Source organism: Falco biarmicus, chromosome 20 (genome assembly GCF_023638135.1).
Source record: "Falco biarmicus isolate bFalBia1 chromosome 20, bFalBia1.pri, whole genome shotgun sequence".
Classification (NCBI taxonomy): domain Eukaryota; kingdom Metazoa; phylum Chordata; class Aves; order Falconiformes; family Falconidae; genus Falco; species Falco biarmicus.
The window spans coordinates 4,866,938-4,888,463 of NC_079307.1; the positions used below are offsets into that span (position 1 = coordinate 4,866,938).

At 40.9% G+C, this 21,526-nt stretch overlaps 1 protein-coding gene across 5 annotated transcripts in view; it reads left to right on the forward strand.

Moving 5' to 3' along the window:
* Nucleotides 1–21,526, forward strand: part of ARHGEF12 (Rho guanine nucleotide exchange factor 12) — an 82,989-nt gene that overhangs the window by 11,844 nt on the left and 49,619 nt on the right. The window contains exon 1 of one of the 5 annotated variants that reach the window (XM_056322903.1): nt 7,750–7,771. The exons of the other annotated variants lie outside the window; for them this stretch is intronic. The gene's annotated coding sequence lies outside the window, so the exon portion shown is untranslated. Of the gene's footprint in view, nt 1–7,749; nt 7,772–21,526 lie in introns of those variants that run through there. 5 annotated transcript variants of the gene reach the window in all.

Sequence of the window (21,526 nt, forward strand, 5' to 3'; positions counted from 1 at the left end):
CTGATCTGTGTCGATAATTTCTTCTGCATTCTGAGAAATTACTGTGATGTCCCAAATTAAGCAGTGACTTCAACCCAAAAGCAAACTGTTCTTCTCAAGTTGTTTCTGGTTTTAAGAGAGTGATTTTCACTGCTGCAGACTGGTGTATAGCCATCTGACCTGAGTTAGGTAGGCAGCATCATAACAACTTTGAAAAGATACTCAGGGGGAACTGTAGTAGAGAGAAGGGAGTGAATTTATGTGAACTTCCTAAATGCGTGTGTGTGTGAACGATGGTTTATCAGAAATACTTCTGTGTCAAGGATAAAAGCTCTTAGCTTAGAGATCTCATAGTGATGAACTGCAGCTCTCAAGTTGGCAATTTGTTCTTGCTGTCTGTTTAGAGAGACAAAATGATAGGTTGTGGTTTGCCCTGCGTAGTCCCTGTGGTTTCAGTAGCGGAAGTGGTTCATGTGGGTGCAGATCTGATCTTAGCAAACCAACAAGCTCAATAATTTTGGCTGGTGAAGGTGGTATGGGGATACTGCAGAGAGAGCCGTTTGCAATTGTTGTGGGATTTTCTTTGTTGTAAGGATGCGTCAAAGTCTGTAGGGCACTGGTAGTATGAATACCTTTGTTGCCGACTTCTTCTCTACCCTTGAGTTACAGTAGAACCTTCAGCAGTAAAATAAAATATCTTGTAATAGTTCAGAAATGGATACATGATCTTGAAGAACTGTGCTCTGTGTCTGGTTTAGTTGCTTCAGTGGTGGGTGCCTTCACGTGCAAGTTTGATAATATTTACTCAGTGGTTGGTAGGTATAAAGTTGCCAAGCACTGCAGCCCTTTCAGTACTGAAAGGCCTAAGTTTGACACTCGGGCATGTCAGGTCCCTGAAGTTACGTAAAATGTTCAGCCCACTCACACTATGGAAATTGTTGTGGGAATAAACCCCCTTAATACTGGGGGACGGAGGGGGGGAAAAAAAAAAAAAAGAGGCAGGCAAGTACACTTCTGTGTTCTTCCAGCGTGGAAAGATGTAGGAATGTTGGTGATAGCTTTAAATGCTAGTGTGTTGTTTATTTTGGATGTTAACCAGTGCAACTTCAGCTGTATGTATTGCATAGCAAACCTTGACCTCCTCTCCCTTTTCCTTTTAGTAGACTTATTATCAGGTTTTGCACTCATCAGTGAGACATTAACTATATTTTTTGGTGTCTGCACCTGTTCACCCATGCTTCTGACTCCCCTTTCGTAAGTGGGGTATCTGGCTGTGCTCTGCCCCTAGTGATCCAGATGCACAGTCCCTGGTTTCGGCCAGGAAGACACTTCTTTCCTGGTAGCGTGAAAGGTGCTTGCCTGGCTGTGAGATCCAGCAAGGAGGGAAGAGTTGCTGTGTGCTGATGGTGGCTTGTTTTGACAGTTAGCACCAGCCTGACTGGAGGAGGCTCGTTCTCACAGCAGAGCTCCTGGATCACGTGTAAAGCAGAAGCAGATAATTAAGCTTAGCTGCACGGGGGAGAGGAAATAGCCTTGCAACAGGTTCGAGTTTTGGGCAGCCTGCAGATCTAAATCCTCTTGCTGGAATCCAGCCAGATGGAGAGAACCTGCTCCTTTCGCCCTAGCTTTTTTTTTTAAAAAAAAATTTTTTTTTTTTTTTTTTTTTTTAAATCATCGTGGCTCTGTGGCTACTGGGAGGTAGCTTCACTGAGCCTGCTTGCTTACTGCAATGACAACAACATCACAGGAGCTCGGAGTGCGCTGAGAATCTTGCTCCATCTGTTGCTTTTTGTGTACGGAGAAAATGGCTCCTTCAGGTCTATAATATGCTTCTTGGAATATTGATGGGTTTTGATCAGTTGTTGGATCAGCTTCAGAAACTTGAAGTGTATTCCACCAAAACAAGTTGTTTCCCTGGTTTTATTGGGAAGTGAGAACGTATTTTTCCCAAAATAAAGTGTTCGTTTAGAGGGTGTGTAGGGATTGAATTTTTCTTTTCCTTTTTTCTTTTAAATGAAATACCTTTTAGATCAAAACTGCAATTAGCCCCAAAAGAATGATTTCCACAGTTAGATCAAGAGGAAAAAAATAACAAAGAACATGCAAATAATGAGGTGGGGTTTGGGTGTGGTTTTTTTTGTGTGTGTGTTTTTGGTTTTTTTTTTTAATTAATTTCTAATTGATTGTGAGGACAGGCACAGAGGGACTCTGGACACTTCAAACAAAGACTGTTCCGTTCAGGGACCTTGTTTATTTAAATCCCCATGTGAAATCTCTTCATCTTCTTCTCAAAGTTGTATTTGGATCAGTTTGCTGTGGTAGTAAATTTTGAAATACAGTGATTAGCTGTATGGCAATGAGAAGCCTACTCAAATATCTGGGACCCAAAAATGGAAAGCTTGTTTCCTGTGGGATTTTCAGAAGTTCTTTCTCAGTCAGGCTAAAGCTAGTAGTATTCCTGAAGGTGGTCGCATGCTCTGAGAATCCACGAGTGCTGTATCCTCCCTTTGTCTCCGTTACCTCTCCAGCTGTGTGTGCACTGGCTGGAGATGTCAGGCTGCATGAATCTGGCACGGGAATAACAGATCTGTGGGGCAGCCCTTTGTCAGTGACAAACACTTTGGCTGTCACTGGGGCCCCAGGATCTCTTTCTCAATGGCAGTCGATCGAGTTCAGTTGCATGATAACACGCAGGAAGAAATGCTCAGTAGCAAGTAAATTTTGTCTTGTAAGATTGCGAGCTGCCTGTACTTCTGCTCCGCCTCCCTCTTTTCCATCATGTGGAGATGTTTGCTTTAAATTAAAGCACTTCTGTTGGCATCCTGGTGGTTTCCATGCTGCAGTGGGTCTGATTACATATATTCCATTTCAGAACCCCAGGCAGAAAATACCTTGGGAGAAATTGCCTTACTGTGGGCCGTTAACAAGTTTAAAGAAAACTATTATTTCTAATACTGGTTCAGTGCACTGAGAACTGATGTTTTGCCGGTGACCAGTGCTTAATTTTTATATTTACAAGTTTCTTGCATGTGTGGTGACTTGAATCATCTCAGTTACTTAAACTCAGCTGTTGGTTATGGTGATAATGCAACGTTTTGTTTAGTCCTGTGAGAGTGTTTGGCTGTTGACAGCTGCTGATGGGTAGTAATCATGTTAATACAGTACAGTGGAAATTGGAGAGGGAGGTCTGTATATGGTGTTTGGAGCATGCTTTGATACAACATTGAGGGAGTTCTGGTTTCTTGCAAGCATGGATGACTCTCAGATCTAGCTGATAAGAACAAGTATAATAAAGTTTCTGTAGGTAAGCTGTGTGCATGCTCTGCTTAAATGGAAATTATAATACTTAATTTTGTATATTTGATGATCAAGTGTTATCTGAAAAGCAGCTGCAATTACGGTGTTAAAATTTGCCTGGTTTTAGCACCATTCCCCCTCCAGAGGCTAATGCAGGAAGTGTCTCGAAGCTGCAGCAGTACTCGGCTTGTGAGCAAATATGAAAAACTTCAGATGAATCAGCTGCCAGGCCCCACCAAAGTGCTGGCCTGCCCCTTTGAGGAAACATACCGTCATAATTACACGGGTATAACTAGCTGTGTGAACGCTCATCCTTTGGAATTTCAAAGTAAGAGGCAAATGCGCTGTTGCAGTTACAATGGTAAAGCATTCTGGCAAGATCTAAAATCTTCTTTTTCTCCCTGCCCGTCTCCTGACCCTTTGCAGGGCTCCAGCGGTGTGCTTTAGGCGTGATGGTTGGTGTGAAGCGGGGAGATGGAGAGCCCTGGAAAAGACTGTTGATTATGCATTGGCTTGAGGGCAAAGGAGAAATTGTCAATAGGACAGACTCTGAAATAAAATTAATTCTAGGGGAGGTAACTCAAACTGATATTTGGCTCATAGTCAATGTCTGGAAACACTGTGGACTCTAAATATCGGTGGTTGTATGTTCCTTGTCTCACTGAAGCGATGAGAGAATGGAAGTACGTTCTAGTGTGTTAAAGAAATGGATTTCTGCATTTTCAGAGGCTGGGGCTGTGAATACAGGTATTGCGACCTTGCATGTTTGTTTCCCCCCACCCCACGTTTAGAATTTGGGAGTGTAAGGCTACAGATGTGTAATACAGTAACAGTAAATCCAGTGCTGGCTGACTTACAGGGTCAACATTTTGTTGCAGTTCATGTCCTTTTTTTTAATTATTATTATTATTTTTAAAATTTGTATTGTATTGTAGAGCTGGGGCAGGATGAAGTCTATGGTGAGTTGTGAATGACCTGCAAAATCCTTTGGAAAGAATAAGTTCAGCTTGCCCCCCTCACCCTGGTTCTTAATATATAAGCAGTTGGTAAAGTTTTTTAGGCCTGAAAGTATTTATTGCTGAAAATTTTCAGCAATAGAGTGTACCATAACTAGGTATTGAGTGCTAAACCCATGTTATTGTTCTTGTGTTTTTACCTCTTTGAATTATGACACAGTTTAAATAACTATGTTCAGCAGTTTGCTATGAATGAAGTAGATTTTATCTTAGAAAATGGAGTATCCCTGTTCTCATTTTTCTCTCTTTTCAATTTGTCAACTATACAATAATTACTTTTCTCTCTCGTTTAGTATGCTGGTTTGGCATTGATTCAAGCTTTAATTTAGTGACTGGAATAAATACTGTGTTTCAGAGCTGTTTTGGGGGCCTTTTTTTTCATTACAGGCTTACTGGAATCGGTTGAACTTAATTCAATGACAGGATAAGCAAAAATGTGTTTAGATAGGCTGTTCTGAAATGTTTAATGCCTTCTAAAATTGTTCGTGGTAAAAGATCAAGGAAGGAAACAGTATGACCTTTTAAATGAAGCTCCATATATCCCATTTTCCTACGCCAGAAGTCAGCCCAGACAATGAGACTGAAAGAATTAGGGTTCTCTTTCATAAAGGATCTTTCACTTTTTGCTTTTACAGATAGGTATTTTTCTTTACTGCATCACAGATGTAGCAGACTTTACAGCTGTCTTTTAATCAGTTTCCATATTTGTACCAGAACTTTCTTATTTTAATAACTGTCTGTAAAAAATTGTTCAGTAGCGTATTGTGTGTCACAGTGGAAAATGATGGGTCCTTCTGTAATTTTTTCTTGGGTTATCAGATACTTTATTTCAGTAATAGCTATTACTAGTAAATGCGTGCAATTAACAATTGTGCTTAAAGTTTTGACGACTTCACTATTTTCTTTTTTGAAGTTTTGTTTTTTTTTTTTTCCCAAGCACTGCATTCTGCTTAGGGTTAATGCAGCCATGCATTAAAAACGGACAGATGTGATTCAGTCTTGTAGTGATTGACTCTGTAAAGTAGGTTGCCGGTCTAATCCTAACTTGTGCTGATACGTGCTTTTTAGTCAGCTGGCTGGAGCCTGGAAGGTGGGTTTTGTGCAGAGCAGAGCTAGAGGACTTGTATGGTGAATCATTCAGTGAGGTACATAATAAATTGGGTTGTATCACAAGCAGTAGAGAGCTGTTATATTTTCTTGTCCTCTACCCCTGCATTTGTGTTTTCTCAGCCTGCTCAGTTTATCAGTTTCTTTCATGTCTAAATCATCCTTTCCTCTGTGGGTAGTACTTCTCTGGAGCTTGTCCCACATTTGATTTGACCTCCTCTTGTTTCTTCTATGACAGTTTTCAATTTGAATTTTGCCTGGCACTCTACACGTGCTGTCTGTTGAGTTTCACATAGTGACTGCTAAAGCTGTCAACTAATAATGTACTTTAAAAATGGAGCTATTTTTTAGGGGGTTCTCATCTGGTATTTGGGATTCTAAAAGCATTTGGTTAACTCTTGTGTAGCAAAATGCTCTGAAACCCAAAAGCTTGCAGGTCTTTTGGCTTACTTGCATGTGCGTTGCTAGCACTCACTTTAACTTTCCTTCCCAAATATGTTGTGTATGCCAAGTCTCTGTGACATGGTTTCTGTACCTCACGGGGTGCCGTGCAGACTTCTCTTACTAATCTTTTAAAAGAGGAATTATGGTACTAATTTAAGATAGAGTGGCTTAGTACTGGTCAGATAATCTGGATAGTATTTCTACTTCGGCAATTGTTGATCTACTTTTTTACTGCAAAAATAATTTCCTGTTTCTGTACCTCGGTTTCCTATTTTTCAAACTAAGTTCCAGTGATTTAAGGAATGTTTCTAAGGACCTGAAATAATGAAGTGTTTGTATATGTGAAGCAGTGGTTTTGCAAAATTACTACTTTATCTGACGTAAGCTCTCTTTAAATTGTCTATTCTGACTTGCAGAGATTGCTAAGGGGAAGCTTCTGTATCTTTAACTTCCACTGACTATTATGTAATGCAACATACTTTGGATACTCAAATGAAATATTAACTCATTTGTTCATCAAGTTGTCTTCTGTTTTTCCATAAAGCATGGCCAAAGTAGGCAAACAGAAGATTTCTTAGTTGTATGCTGCTTGTGAGTTGTTGCTATTTCAGGCCAATAAAAGTACATGAAGATACGGAGGCTTCACAGTGCTGGGAAGGGGGAGCGTACCCGCTGTGCTGTGTCGGTCTGCACAGCTCTGCGCAAGGCAGGAAGGAATTGCCTGCAGGCGATGGAACAAGTGTGTGGATGACAGCTGCAGGTCAGGCAACGTTTGGGTGCTGCTGCTGTCAGAAACTGCATTGAAGGATCAGTATCAGTTCTGTAAAGGCAGAAGGTCAAAGACCAAGATGTGTCTAAAGCAAAAATAAAATGGACGTCACTTGAATATAAGGCAGCATAGCAAAGAGGGGAAAAAAAAAAAAAGGAAGACTTTATAGTTCTCTTGACAAGAAAGAAGTATCATTGTGAATGAAATATGAGAGTTCTGACCTTTTTGTGGAGGGGAAAATAAAAAAGAAATTGGTCATACTTTTCTTAAAGTAAACTTTACTGGAGTTCAATGTCTCTAACATTTTTGTGACTTCTAGGTAGGTATCTACGTTCTGAGTAAAGGCCCACTGTTTTTGTACTTGAAAACACTCAGATGTGTCTAAAAGATGCAGGTAATCTAGTGGACTCTGTATTCTTGCAGGATCTTGCTGAAATATGTCAGATTTCTTGCATATCTTCTTGTCTGTACTTCTATATTTACAATCTCTTTCTCTCTCTCAGAAAAACCCCCAAACAAAACATAGCAGCCTTTTGCTAGTTCCTGTTCATTTGAGATGCATGGTATGGATTTTGTTGCTTTATGTAAAAGATAGGAGGAATTAACATCCTGAGCCCACCAAATGAAAGAGGCAGGTTGAGGGTCAGTGCTCATAACATACGGATTTATAAAGTATTTAGATACTCTGATGGGGGATCTGGACAGCCCTTCTGCCTATCAGTTATGATTTTAGGGGCTAAGGAAGTGCATTGGCAAGCTTTTTGTATATTGATGTGATGTGTTGTAATGTTAGGGATTAATTGATTAAAAATGCATGTATCCATCTATCCCATATCCTGTGTCTGAACTAAATCCTTTTCCAAGAATAGGTTTCTTCATCCATGCCTCTTAGAACTTCCCAAAAATTGTGAGCGAGGTTCAGCCTCTTCAGCTAAGTTGCAAACAGGATGCTCAGTGTGTTGAAGCCTTAGGTTTTGTTACAGAAACTCAGCCAGCAGTGGTAGTGATCAGATGTGCAGCTCTTGCTGCTCCATGGATACTTTTTTTTTTTTTTTCCACAGGGGTGTGGACTCCATTCCTTGGGGACCATTTTGCTTCCGCTGTATGGAGCTCTGGGAAGCTGTTCTTTTCCCATGCCTGGCTCCTTATTGGGGTAAAGGTCTGTGAATTCACATAAATATTTACCATATCCCAGCCTGACCAGCTGAGAGCTGCTAATACTGTTATTGAACAAGAAGAGCATTGCTTATGTTGCTTGCAGGGTGTGTGGTTTGTGTACAGGCAAGCACTGAAGCATTCCTTAATCAATAGAGAGTGTGAGGGAGGGAGCAGGGACCAAAACTGCGGTTACTTGGCAAAGAATGATAGAACAAGGAGATATGAAAATTCTGGGAAATGAAACCTGAAATATACAGGCTTGTAACTTGTGTGGTATTTTAGCAGCTTTAACTTAATTGTCTTATGTTTTATTACACGTTTTCTAGAAGGACGAAGAAATGGGGCTAAATGAGGAGTTAGCTACTTATTCTTTTACCATCTTTCCTATGTTCTTAGGAGAGAGTTCTTTTTAAATGATGTGGAAAGTGGCATCTCTTGTCTATGTCTTCTTTCATTATCTTCCTTCTCTGCTGTTGTCCAGGACTGTAGAAATCCCTGTAGATTTAAAATAGTGATGCTACATTTACAGTTCTAGCCATATCTTGGCTATCTCTGATTTCTTCTAAAAAACTGGTTGCACCAGACTCTTTCTTGCTTTTTTTGATCACAGATTTTTTTTTTTCTCCTCCAAATTGTTTTCTTATGTCCTGTGGCTGAGAGAGTACTGAGGGAAGGAAATCTGGGAAATCAGAGTAGGAAGCAAGATATAAGCTTCCATTCCTGAATCTTTCTTGTTTTTACACTATTTCCTGGCAGCTGCATCAGTTTGTACTTGAAAGGAATGCATTGTGTTGCTTTTCCCCCAAAGCTGTAGATAAAATATAAATAAAAATTAATACTGTAAAAAATTGTAAGTTTATTATGTGCTTAAGCAAAAAAACTACAGCCAACAATTAAGTCTTACATAACCGGTCTGTGTAGTTCTGCAGTGGTCATACTGGATCAGTTATTCCTATACTCTTCCCTATCCTAAGTAAGAAAGAGGACTTTGTCTAAAGTTGTGATGCATGCCGCCTTTGTGACATTTTGAGTCAGGGCTTAATAGGCTTCAAAAGGTGGTTGGCGCTTTAGGAAGCAATGTTTTTTCCGAAATTCAGTATTTCAGGAAAGAAGCAACCTGCAGAACTGGCCCTGTTTACTTACACCAGTCCATCGTATAGTTTTTACAGTGTAAAAGAAGCCTTAGACCAAGAAATGAACAAATTCAGTGTTGGCTGCAAGAGTTCGTTCTCATAATAGTTCTCCAAAAGTGCTGTTGCTGCGCCCTGTGCTTAAATCCTTTTTCTTTGATACTTTTCCTGATAGACTGAAATTTCACTTGGATTCTTCAAAGTGGTTTTGACTTTGTTATAACGAAGAGAAGGCTGCAATATCTATTTCTGAAGCTTTTAAGATTGTTTCATGGTAACAACACTTTTCTTTTCCCAAGTGTTGATGCCAATTAGAGAGTTTTTATGTTTAAGGGGATTGAAAATATGCCTTCTGAGATAAAGGCATGACACCTGCCTTCAAGCATATTCCTGTTGTATTTCTCCATTTCTTCATTGACCTGAATTATTTCAAGTTAAATATTTTACATGCAAATTTCAAAAAGCAAGCACTCTGCTCAGAGGAATTTCAGTTTTGCAAGGACATAATATGTATTACTCTGCAATGTTGTAGATATTTGTTCTTAGTGATTGTAAAGCAACTTACAGATCTTAAATGTGTGGTATTTCCCTGCAATAGGGAATGCATTGAAGGGAAAACTGAGGCACACAGCTAGGGAATGTGAATATCTGTGGAGGGGAGCAGAGCTAGCTCTGACCATCCCTTCCAGGGTCTGCTTGTTGGAGTGCATTGTTTGGACCGCTGCAGTTGGTGAGAGAGTGCTCTGCGTAATGAAGGAAATGGGAAACAGCAAAAATTTTGTTTTAAGCAAAATATAGTTTACTAAAGTAAGGCATATTGGCCTGCTTGCATTGTTTCATTGACATGTCACTTAAGGGTAAGGAGCGTTAGGGAGAAGAATTAGGGAAGACTTGATTTTAAAATGTAATCCAGGTTTTAAAATGTCTCTGTTTTGACACCCTCATTTTCGTTAGCAGTGGCTGTTTGGTGCACGTGATTCTCATTCGGGCATGAACAAACTGGATATGAAGCTGTGCTCTGGGATTTGCAACGAGTTTTCCCTCGCTTCCTTAACTCTTTGTGATTTCATGTTTGCTTAAAAAAAATGCCCGTTCATTTTTTTCTTTTTTCCTGTGTTTTGGGTCATATACCAGGACTCTGAAAGGAAGGGGTGCTAGCCTGTGAGTGTCGGAGCAGCTGGCTATGTACTGGATTTTTTTCTTTCCTCCGGTTACCATTTTCTTTTTGCGAGCTGACATTTTCTTTTCTGATTTGTGAAATTCCTAGAAAATGAGGAGCTGGGCAAATGTTTCAAAATACGAACCAATGAAATACAGCTTACTACTATTTAGAAAATGATAATGCATGCCACTGGAAAAGATAGAAGCATGGAAAATACATGCTCTGCCTGTGAAATTATTGCATACTTAAAACCATGGAGCAGATAGATGTAGGGGCAGGAGCTGATTTCTTTGGCTTCCTGTCTGCTGTGTAATTGTAGCCTTGATGCAGTTGTGGCTTGGAGATTATATTTGGTACCAGCATGCATTGGACTGGGCAGCGCAGCAGCTGCGGTGAGTGTAGTCTAAAAAATTTGGTCATGAAAACTGAGGAAATGCAAAAGAAAGTAACTACGATTCATGTGTTAAGTGGTTTGCTGCAGTTTCACCTTTTTAATAGGCTCCATGATTTGGGAAAAAAAGTGGAATTTAATTAAGAATGATAATTCAAATCAAATTGCCAAAAATTATTTTGATTGAGTTAGACTGTTTTATGGCAAAGGCTAAAATCGAGATCTTGCTTTCTCTCGCATCCTGCTGTACATGGTGGCTTGGATGCTTGTTAATGGAGAGCCAGGCATCGCACTGCCTGGGGCATAGTTAGAGCCCTGGGAAGATTTACATTAATCAAACACAAACAGACAGTGTAGCGTGAAGAAATTTCTATCCCGCTAGCAGTGCTCACAAACTTAATTAGGTTATTGGGGCAGAAAAAGAAAACAGCCCCTTCACCCTCCAATCCTTCTTCCCCAGGGCTTGACCAGTCATACAAGCTGTAAGAGCAGTAAGCTTATTGCCCCCCTGGTTTGACCTCCTAGTTTCTTTCTCTGGATGACAGAAAGAGGCATGATTTCATTCTCACCCTCTTTCCTGCCCTCTTCTCTTCTAAAACAATACAGAGGCTCTGCTTTTCTGAAACTGTGTGCATTTCAGGTGCCATGGTGGTTGGATGTTTTCAAAATGCCTGAAAACAAAATACACTACGTGGCACAGTGTGACCCTGTAAAAGGCTGAAAGTGGATTGAAGGAAAAAAAAATCTCACTGCCCTATGCCAAGTCTTTGTTCATGTGCCTCATGTGATGCAGTTTCTTTGATCAGTGATCTGATGTAATGACATGCATGCCCATATATATCTGTGTGTGTATATCTATATAAACCCACATATACATGCATACGTACATATACATAAATACATACAGAATTTACGTATCAGTGAAACATATACATAAATACATGTTTAAGTATATATTGTTCTGTCCCTCAGGACAGTTGGAAATGCTGAATTTTATAATCCTAGCTCTCCTCTGCTTTCTTGTTGCATGCCGTCTCTGTGGGATGTACGCGGATGCTGTTCTCTGTGTGTCCATTAGCAGTGCAGCGTTGGGCCACAGCTGATGGTGGTTGGGAGGAGGTGGGAGAGAAGAGGTGGAGTTTCTTCCCTTCCCTCAAGTGGTCAGTGAAACAATCAGGCAGATGCCTCTCAAGGATATCGGATAAGCGTAAAAAAGCCAGAAAGCTTCCAAGAGGTGTAGCTTGTGCTCCTCGGAGAGGACTTGGTCTCAGTGTACTCCCCCTGGAAATGGGCCTTTGGGATCTCCCTGTTCAGCTTACTTTGTGCTGTGAAACAGGTAATATCTGAGACTCTTTGTTCCTATTCTGTCATATATGAATATACTGGAAGTTGAGAAAATAGCTTCCTTGAATGCAGAGGGGGGAGAGAGGATTTTTCCTTTAATATCTGTTGGAAAAAGGGTGAGAGGGGAGGTTTTTCTCTTAGGTTATGGTTTTTGTTTGTAGGGGTTTTTTTCCCCCCCTCTTTTAATAGCTGCTATGCAAACCTTAGTTACTATTTTCTGTTTTCATTGTGAAAATGGCCAATTAAATATGCTTGCTGTGAAAATCTGTGCCTCAGTGTTTCAGCTCAAGAACAAAGGTTTTGACAGCTAGAAAAGATGCCTTAGATGCTGGCAGCACTACCTTCTTTCCATTTCCCAATGCTGAATTGCATACCAGCATGTTAGCAGAACCTCCTCATCAGCTTTTGCAGTCTGAAATGAATGTGATTTTTGATAAGCTGACATTTTATCCATGTCAATGTTAAATTAGATTTTGGTGTTCAAGAAACCATCTTTGAGTGTTTTGGGTGGGTTTTTTTTCTGAATACAGTTTTCACTGGCCGCCTTTTTTTTTTTTTTTTTTTTTTGTCTTTTATTGTAAAGTCTTCTAAAAATGAAGCAAATTGCATCAGTAGAGGATAGTCACAATAATCATCCGGACAGTGCTGTTGGTGCAGAATTGAGGCAATGTTAATACAGTGACAGCCATCAGAGCACTGAGAGACTCCTCTCCATTTCCAATAGTTTCTGATAATATATGGCTATGAGGATTTGATGTAGAAGGGCTGTGAGATGCTCATCACTGCTGGGGGGATTTGGGTTTTACATATATACATACAAAAAAGGTTATATGTAAAAAGCTTTTTTGTCTGTGTTTTTTTGGTTTTGGTTGTGGGTTTTTTTTGGTTGCTTTATTTTATTTTATTTTTTTGTGAGTCGATATGCTGCAAAGTGGTTACTTAGTTACTTCCCTTTGTGGACAGATGCTCATTTTCCAGGAAGGCAGCACTGTAGGTGGCTCTGACATGAAGAGGTAACTGTCTGAAATACTGAGCAACAATCTGCAAGTTACTGCAAGCTCTGCTCTCAGCCTGGGTGAGAGCTGGCAGTTGTCACCATTGTGCCTGTATGGAGGAGGATGTACCAAGAACTGGTCTAAGTGATGTGGGTGGGGAAACAACTTAAAACTGGTATTGATATTTCTGATAGCTCAGTTATCTCTATCCCACTGCCACACATCTTGAGGAACTTTCCTTCCATCACCTCTTAGCAGCTGGTGGGTTTACTAAGTAAATGTTTTTTTCTTTCTTCTTGGATTTTTACGTATTTTAAGAGACCCAAGAGGAAAATACTCATACAAACATATTCAGAGGCCTACTAATATCAATGTACTTGATTCGTATGCACTTCTCAGGATCCTGAGCCTTTTTGCAAGTACCACGGCTTTGCTACTGTTTGGGTGTTTTTGGTTTGTTTTTTTTTTTTTTTCTTTTCCTCTTCCATTTTATAGTAGAAGAAACTAGGCTTGGTGTTGCTGTGAAATCCTAATCCTGTGTTCTGCTCCAGTCCTTTACAGTTGGTCTTTCTGGATTTATCCTGTAATTTAGATGAAGAGGAAGATGAAATGTGAAGGAGCAAAGCATGCCGCGAATGCCTGTGCAAATTTTTTCACTTCTAGTGCAATGTATGCTATGTGCATCTTTTGTCTTGTGTTTTATAGGTGAGACCTCCTGCATTTCAGGGGAGAAATAATATGTTTGCATATCACAGAAGTCTCTCTGTTTTTCTTAGGCCATGTAAATAACTAAGATAGCTTTGACTTAAGTATGTGGTGTTGTTAATCTCTTTCTAGTTCAGTTTACATCACATTGTCAGAATATACAAAAAAGAAAAACTGACATGTATGGTTGAGAAACTTTCTGTGGATACTTTCAAAATATGAGTTAATGCTAGGATAGAAACCCTCTTGGGAAGTGTTGAAGCAAGTAAGCTGAAATATTCAGTTAGTTGCATATTTTTAATTTAGTCTCAAATAGTTTAGATTTCTATTGCCCTCAGTGTTTGCATCTACATGAGTAAAACTTCACCAGCAGAATTAGCTAGATTGGAAGCTGTGCAGGACTAAGAGCTAATAATAACACTATACAGGTTAAACAACAACGTGGTACTGATTTCTTGGTCCTCTCTGCACTACAGCTTTTGTTTGTAAAATTGTGTATACAGTTTTTCCCTGGTGTAAATTAGGCCACTGGGAGCCCTTTGCCTTTGGGTAGTTTAAGACGTACTAGCTGTAAATTAGTTTATTGCAGCTGGCAAATATTTAGAAGCTTTGCAAAGGTCGTAAGGGTGGATATTGTCTGCACATCCCATGTAGAATGGGTGTAGTTTGACCAAAGGTTCATAACTGGGTGGGAGAAAGAAAAGGCAAGGCTGAAAATGCTTTTTGGTTGAATGCTTAGCTTTGAACTGATAAATTCCTAGTTCTGATGAACAAGTAAGTCTTGGATTTGAGGTGTTGGCATTACATTTCTGGACCAGTAAATGCATGTTGACCTTTAAAACAAACTAATGAGAACTGAAGGAAAATGTGAATTAAGACAAAGTGCCTTTCTTGGAGCTAAATATTTTAGTCATGCTGACCTTAGTTATTGTGTGTTGTACAGTAGGTCAGACAAACTGATAGTGCCTTTTGAATATATAAATCCATCGGTGAAGGTGTTGCTGAGCTATGTACTTCTGCTAATGTGTTCAAATTGTGGTAACATCTATATCAAGATAAATCTCCAGTGATGTATTAAGTCAGGCATGAGTTCATAATGCTGAAGAGCAGAACAACAACTTAGCCTTGTTGTTTTTTTTAAAACATCTTTTGAAAGACATGCTGGAGGAATAGTAAATATGTCTTAATGTGGATACTTTCTTACTGGTATCTAGCTAGCACCCGAGCTGTATTTATTAGTTACAAGCTACAGAGGTGTGGTGTTCCTGTGCCAGGCAACTGTACTCACTTACTCACCAGAAATGTGAACTCTGGGCCAAATATTCAAATACGGCTCTGAACCTTGTACGTATATTTGCAGGACTTAAAACTGGGTAATTGGAGTTTGTGTTACAGTATTTTGAAAGCTACATTTCCAGTTGTGTTACATGCACCATGTTTTTTTCTCCTCCCTTTCTAATTGCTGTCTTCTGCTGTTTTTAAGAACTGTTTCCACACTAGTCTTGTTGCTGGTTCATAACAACCACAAGCCAGGTATGGCATTAATAAGGAGCTAGGCTGTGTGCCTAATGAAATGCAAAAACTGCTTGACACGCTGGGGCAACGCGAGTGATCTCCAAGCCCTTATGCGTGCGTTGGGTGAGAGCACATCCCATGGTGGCTGATGGCTTTAGGTTTCTATGGTTGGTTTAGGAAAATAAAATTGTCTGGCGCAGCGCTCTTGTTCTTTTGTCTCTTGCTTTGATTTTTGTGCATCTAACTAGAAAGCTTTTCCAGACGCCGTGTAGGAGGAGTGAGTGGTGGTGGGGAGGCGGGGAGTAGGGCTGCTTCCATTGAGCCAGTTCTGTATTGCAATTATTGGCAAGCAAAGCAAACATTTCATTTCCCCGTAATTAACTCCAGTTTAGGGAGGCAGGTTAATTTTGACTGCCACGCCCTGTCTGCGCAAGAAACCTTGTTGCTTTATTTGATCCTTTTGCAGAGGAGCAGTTCGTGGGCAAAGGGATTTAAAATGCTTTTCAGAAAAGAAAACTGGAGAAAAGAAGCGGAACATACTTGTTCTGCACTTACCCGCCCGGCAGACAGCTGAAGCTCAGGGTGCCAAGATGATACGAAAATGTGGAGAAAAGAGCTATTTTGGAGCTCCTCTAGTACGGCCAAACCATGCATATTTCAGCTGCTTTTCCTTGCTTCAGGGAAGCTTGAGCTCTCCATGCCTGGGAATAGTTGTCTATAGCCTACTTCAAAATAAATAAGTGAGAAAACTGGGTCATAACTTCTGAGATCATGAGGCTTGACCTTGCTCCTCCTCTACCTGGTCAGTTCTGTTAAGTGGGTCATGCAATAAAAGCTTGCGACGAACAAATCGTGGACATTCCTTCTCTGCAGTGCTCTAAAGTTTTGTTTAAATTTTTGTTATGGTAACATTTTTTGAAGGTCATCTTAGAAGAATACTTGGCCTTTTTCAGTATTTCTGGTGTTTAATTCATCTAATTTTTTCCATTTCAAAGATGTTAATTTTTCTTTCCCAGAGGTGGAAACTGATGGATTTAGTAACTTGTAACCAGTCACGTTGGGAAACTGGTAGGAAATCACCTGTGATTTGGCAGCCTCTGTTCTTCATCGGTTTCTGAACAGAGTTGATTCCGGTTTTGAATTGCGTTGCTTGGGCAAACTGCATCCCTGTTGCTTGAATCTTGCTGTTAGGCTGAATCTAAAAGTAGCGCTGGGGAAACATGAGCAACTTGGTTTATTTATCTTCTCTTCCACTGCCCCTCTCCCCAGTTTTAGTTTGTCTGCTTCTACTCCACTGGAGATATATTAAACAATAGATGTCCTTGTCTTAAAAGGCTGTAACTTCAGGCCCTGTAGATGGGAAGCTGATGCTTCTGAGCCTTGGAAGTCAGTCAGGAGTGGAAGAACAGTACTGGCTGCTGAAAATGTCTCTGTCCCCTCCCCTTTGTAGAGTTTCTGCGGGGACTAAAAGTTCTTGCAGGGTCCTGGCTTCGGCAGCAGAGCAGCACAAAGGCCACATTGAGAAAAGCTGCTGGGGAAGCCCTCCTTCCTTGCCTGCCCTGTAAATGCAGTTCTTTCTCCATGAAAAGCCCTGACATCAGCTCTTGGAAAAATCCAAGTGCTTGTGTCATGGAAAATAGCAGAGGCACTTGCTTGGGCTGGGACTGAATGACTGAACTGTGGATGAAACTTCTCTAGAGATGCGTTTCTTCTACCCTTTCCAAACGTTACTGTTCGTAGAGAAATCTAAACCCTTCCCATCTGAAAGTTTTACAGTGAAGGGGTGCTAAGGAAAGAACTACAGTTGACTATAGTATATTCAAAGTACCCTGCTTGTTGTTTTTAATTTATTTTTATTTTGTCTGTTTTAGCAGTGTGTAGATCCTTTTAGAGCTGTTCACATCTATCTGCAAAGGAGTATTTCCCAGAGAGAGCAATGTTCATTTGGAGGGACGTACTACCTGTATCATCGGGAAATTCCATGTACCTCCAAAATCTCCGTGTTCCTGTAATCCATTCCATGAAGATTTATCTTTGTGTTCTGTTTTTCTTTCATCTTTTTAAACTGGGGGTTTTTTTTCTCTTTTTTAGCTCCCTTCTCATGCTGCTGTCTTCTCTCCACCCTCTTGATGAAACCCTCACCCAGAATAAATCTCTGGTTAACTGCAAGAATGAAAGATATATCTTTATATAGATACATATTTTTTTTAAAGCTCAAAGAGGAAACATCCCTGTGATGGAAAGGTGCTTTCGCTAGCACCAGTGGAATGTTCTTTCCCTGTAGAAATACCTTCCTCTTAACTCCTGACCTTCTCATCTTAAAGACGATCAGAAGCCTGCTAGCTTTCTAGACTTGTGAAAAGGCATAATTTTTTTCCCTTTATTTTTATAAAATTTGGCTTAATCTAGTTTAAGTGCTTAATGCTGTCAGTTGCCATGGTGCTGGTCCTTTGCGTTGATGCTTATACTGATCCATTAAGAAGTATGTTGATGGGCTGTATTGGCTATTCTGTGTTTTCTAACCTAAAAGGAAGATTGAATGACACTTTCTAGTTAAGGTTAGAAACATTGGTGGGCCAGAAAAACAATACAACATTGGCTAGGTTGGAGGTACTCACTGATGCTTCATTAGGGCAAATCCAACACTGAAGTTGTTGGGAATGTTTAGAAGGTGGAGAGCTGTGTGGAGTCAACGCAGAAGATACTGGCTATATGGGCTCTCCAGTTGCTTCACTAAACTTCCTATGTGCCTTCCAGAAGGCAGTGACTAGGCTTTTTCACAAAGCTGTTGGTAATCTAAAGCTAATAATGCCACAGACAGTTCTTCCATGAGTCATTGCGTCAGCTGTGGTTGCTGCCTTGGACTCCTACAAAAATAACATGGAAACTTTTTATTGCATAGCTCGGTTTTGCCTCCTTGTGCACTTGCTACAAGTTCATAAGATCTGTCTGTAGGCTCTGACAGCGTCCCGGGTTCCATGCTGTTTGGGTCCCTTCTTCAGCCTGGCTGCTTTTCTGCACCTTGCGTCCCAGTCTGTTGTCACCAGTATGCAGTGTGGGTTTTTTGAGGAAGAAAACTCTGGCTTCCTGAGCTTATGTACTTTGATATGGGGAGAAGATGACACTGCATAAAGCTGCTCTGTAAGTGGGTTTATGTTAAGGTAAATAGACTTGATGTGTTGAATCAGTGTTGTCCACAGAATAGCTGATGTGGTTACACTGTAGTTTGTGGGCAGTATAGTGAAATGGCAGACTTTTCTGTCTGCGTTTTTTCTTGGTTGCTTATAGCTGCCCACTTGCTGCATCTGTGTTTCTCTCTATCCGCCTGTCATGTGCTATCTCATCAGTTCCTTTTACTCACCCACTGTCCTATACAGAACATGGCTACCCCTTTTTGTTGTGACAGAAGGACTGCCTTTAGATCTATATTAAGGTCACATTGGTACTGCTGTTGTTCAGGTCATGTCAGCAGTCTCCCATAATACCTTTCCCAGGGCTTTTTATAAGCCCTGCAAAAAACTGCTCTGGTGGATATCTGTGTCTGCAAACTGGGAAAGCAAACTGACTGGTTTGGTTGTTTGTTTTTTTTTTAGTTCCTGTCTCTTTCAAGATGAAACTCTGCGAATTATCTGCAGAATGGCATTTAAGATGTCCATGCTTACTGTACTTTCAAGGCACTTACTGAAACCTGCTAGATTTAGACAGATGTAGCCTTTTTCTGACTGCTGTCAGTGCAAGCCCAACCAGGGTGTTGAAAATGAAGCTTAATAGGTACTGAAGGAGTTGTATGCACTAGATGCACTAAAAATAATCATGAAATTCTTCAGTGATTTTTTTAACTGACACCCAAGAACAGACTTCAGGTTTTCCAGTTGTAGGATCTGTTTGGGTATGTATGAGCAAGAGGAGAGTACAATCCAGCTCAGCATTCCAGGAGTGTGGCTGCTAGTTACACAACTTGCTTTTTCACCAAAATGCACGGAGGTGGTGCTGGCAGAAGGCATCTAATGCTTCTCCTTGATTTAATTGGTGAAAACCTCCTGAAGTAGGATGATGTAATTTTAAATAGGCATAGTTTGGCGTTTTTACTAGGAGGGCAGGTCGAACTTTGAGTTAACCTTTGGTTTTCCTCTTCTCTTTCTAATATGTGAAAAAGATGAATGAGTGAACCTGTAGTATTTCTGATCTCTCCTGCGCTGGGGATGATCAGGTGTCTTTGCTGCTGCTCTTGCAAAGTTACGAGTTCTGAAAGAGGGTTTGCCTGTAACAAAAGCAGTATCTTATTTAAATGAAACTAATAAAGCAATGAAGAAGCTTCTAATGCAACTGTTCATCTTCTAATTAAAAATTAGTTCTGTCAAGCAAGCAGTTTTTGGCTGTTCTCTTTTGTATGGGTTTCACAATATTTCTTACTCATCTCGGCACAAGTTGTAGTAATTTATACTTGCATCGTGCAAACACACACACAAGCTTAATTTCAGGCATGTGAATAGTCCTGCTGAAGTAAATGGAACTGAAGTTAGGCACATGAATAAGTATTTCCAAGGTTGGGGCCCTTGTCTGAATCTAAATATTTTTGTCTTTGATCAGTTTTTGAGATAGCAGATACTTGAATTCTGGTAATATTTTAGTATGGGAGGAAAAAAACCCCAACATGGTTATCTGAATGCAGTGCTATTTATGGTCAGCTATATTTTCAATCTCCTGGGCTAGAATGGAATGCTTTGTACTGTTGGAGGCTGGGAATCCTTCTTGCTCTGGTGTGTTTTGACACATTAGGTCTTAAAACTATCTTTTTCTGTCTTGGCTTTGAGGTAGTTACTAGGCGTTGGTCCAGTACTGAATGGTGCATGCATGTGTAAGCTAACTTGGAGAAGTATAATTTTTAATCCACAGTGTTACCAGGTGTATTTTTTCTCACTTGGCTTTACAGTAAATAGATTTTCCTAATGCAGCATGACTAAGAAGACATACTTTTAGTAATTTGATGCATTTAAATTACTTAAATTATTTTTTAAAAACAAAATGTGACTTGGCATTTAATTGTTCCTGGTATTTGGGAGAGTGGAACAACTTGTTTGAAAATGTGCTGATGTTCATCAGTTATCAGACAAAATGTCTACAGGGTTTTATCGTGTAGCCTAAACTTGCCAGCTAGATTTGGAATTAAATCTCCATCTGTTAACCGCACCCTGCTGTGCCTTCAGTTTGCATGGTGTTTACAATAGTAGGTGAAATACATTTTATATGATTATATATAGTGCTGAATACTCTTAACACAGGGGATTTTCAGTACTACTGTCAAACTTAATGCTATTTCAAAGTGAAGATGAGTTTCACTGAGATTAATACTTGCTGGATAAATTCATGGGAGCTCTTCAGTGTTCATTGATTATACTCCACTTAGCTACTTTTACTTGGGTTTCTGCTGTAGTATGCAAGTGACATAGGGTTTGGGGACTGGAGAACATCTTCAGCAAATCAAGACATGCTAGGTACTGCTCAGGTAGGAGGCTGGGAAAAGAGGAGGAACTTCTATATGAAGTGCTCGCCAGAGTGTGACTAGCAAGGACGTTAATCGCAGCTGTAGTCTTCACACAGCTGACTGGTCCGTCTCTGTTTCTTGTGATTTCATAACTCGGTGGCCTGGAACCATTTCAGGTCTGGGAGGGGAGTTTTCCCGGGGGGTGTGCATGTGTGTGCTGGGGAGCTTTACCTCCAGCCTAGCTGGACAAAGCCCATCCTCTTCCTACTCCACTGGTTTTATGGAATACCTCCGAGGTGAAGCAAGTGCAGGGGGGCCCTGGAGCTCCCTCAGCCTCACTGAACGTGCTGCGTGTGCCTGCGAGGCTGTGCTGCTGTGACAGTGGCCTGCTGCCTGCCCTGGTTCCCCACCACGTCCCTCCCTCCCTGCCCGCTTCGGAGAATAAAGAAACGCAGGATGGAGAATAAAGAAACGCAGGACGCTGGCGGGCGGCCAAGGGGCTCCGAAGTTTCCGGGAGCGGCTCCCGGCCTGCTCCGCAGCCGCGCTCCGTGCGGCCTGCCCAGGGCGCGGGGCAGGGGGAGCAAGCCCTGCCACCCCAGGCCTGGGCTCGGCTGTCCCGCCGTGGGTGCTGGCATGCATTGGGGTGCTGGGGACCCTTGGGCAGCCCTGAGCATCTGCCGAGTGCCCAGCCTGCCGCTGTGAGGGGGTGACAGCCTCGGAGTGGGAGACATTAGCTCCCACTCAGCGGGGCTGCTGTGTGCACCCCGAACCTCAAAGCACAGGAGAAATTCCTGATGATTTTGCAGACAAAACCTCTGCGTTCTCCTAAATAATGAATGTGAGTGGTCTACGTATAAGTAGAAAGGTTTCACACAACTTTCTAGATCTCTAGGATAGAGCATTTGCACTTCATCCTTGAACAGATAATAATTAGCTCTAAACCAACGAAAAAGGTACAACTTTATTTTGTCCATAAACAGTTTCTTTTGCTGGAGCATGAGCCTGGACCTGCTGGTCACCCAGGAAAT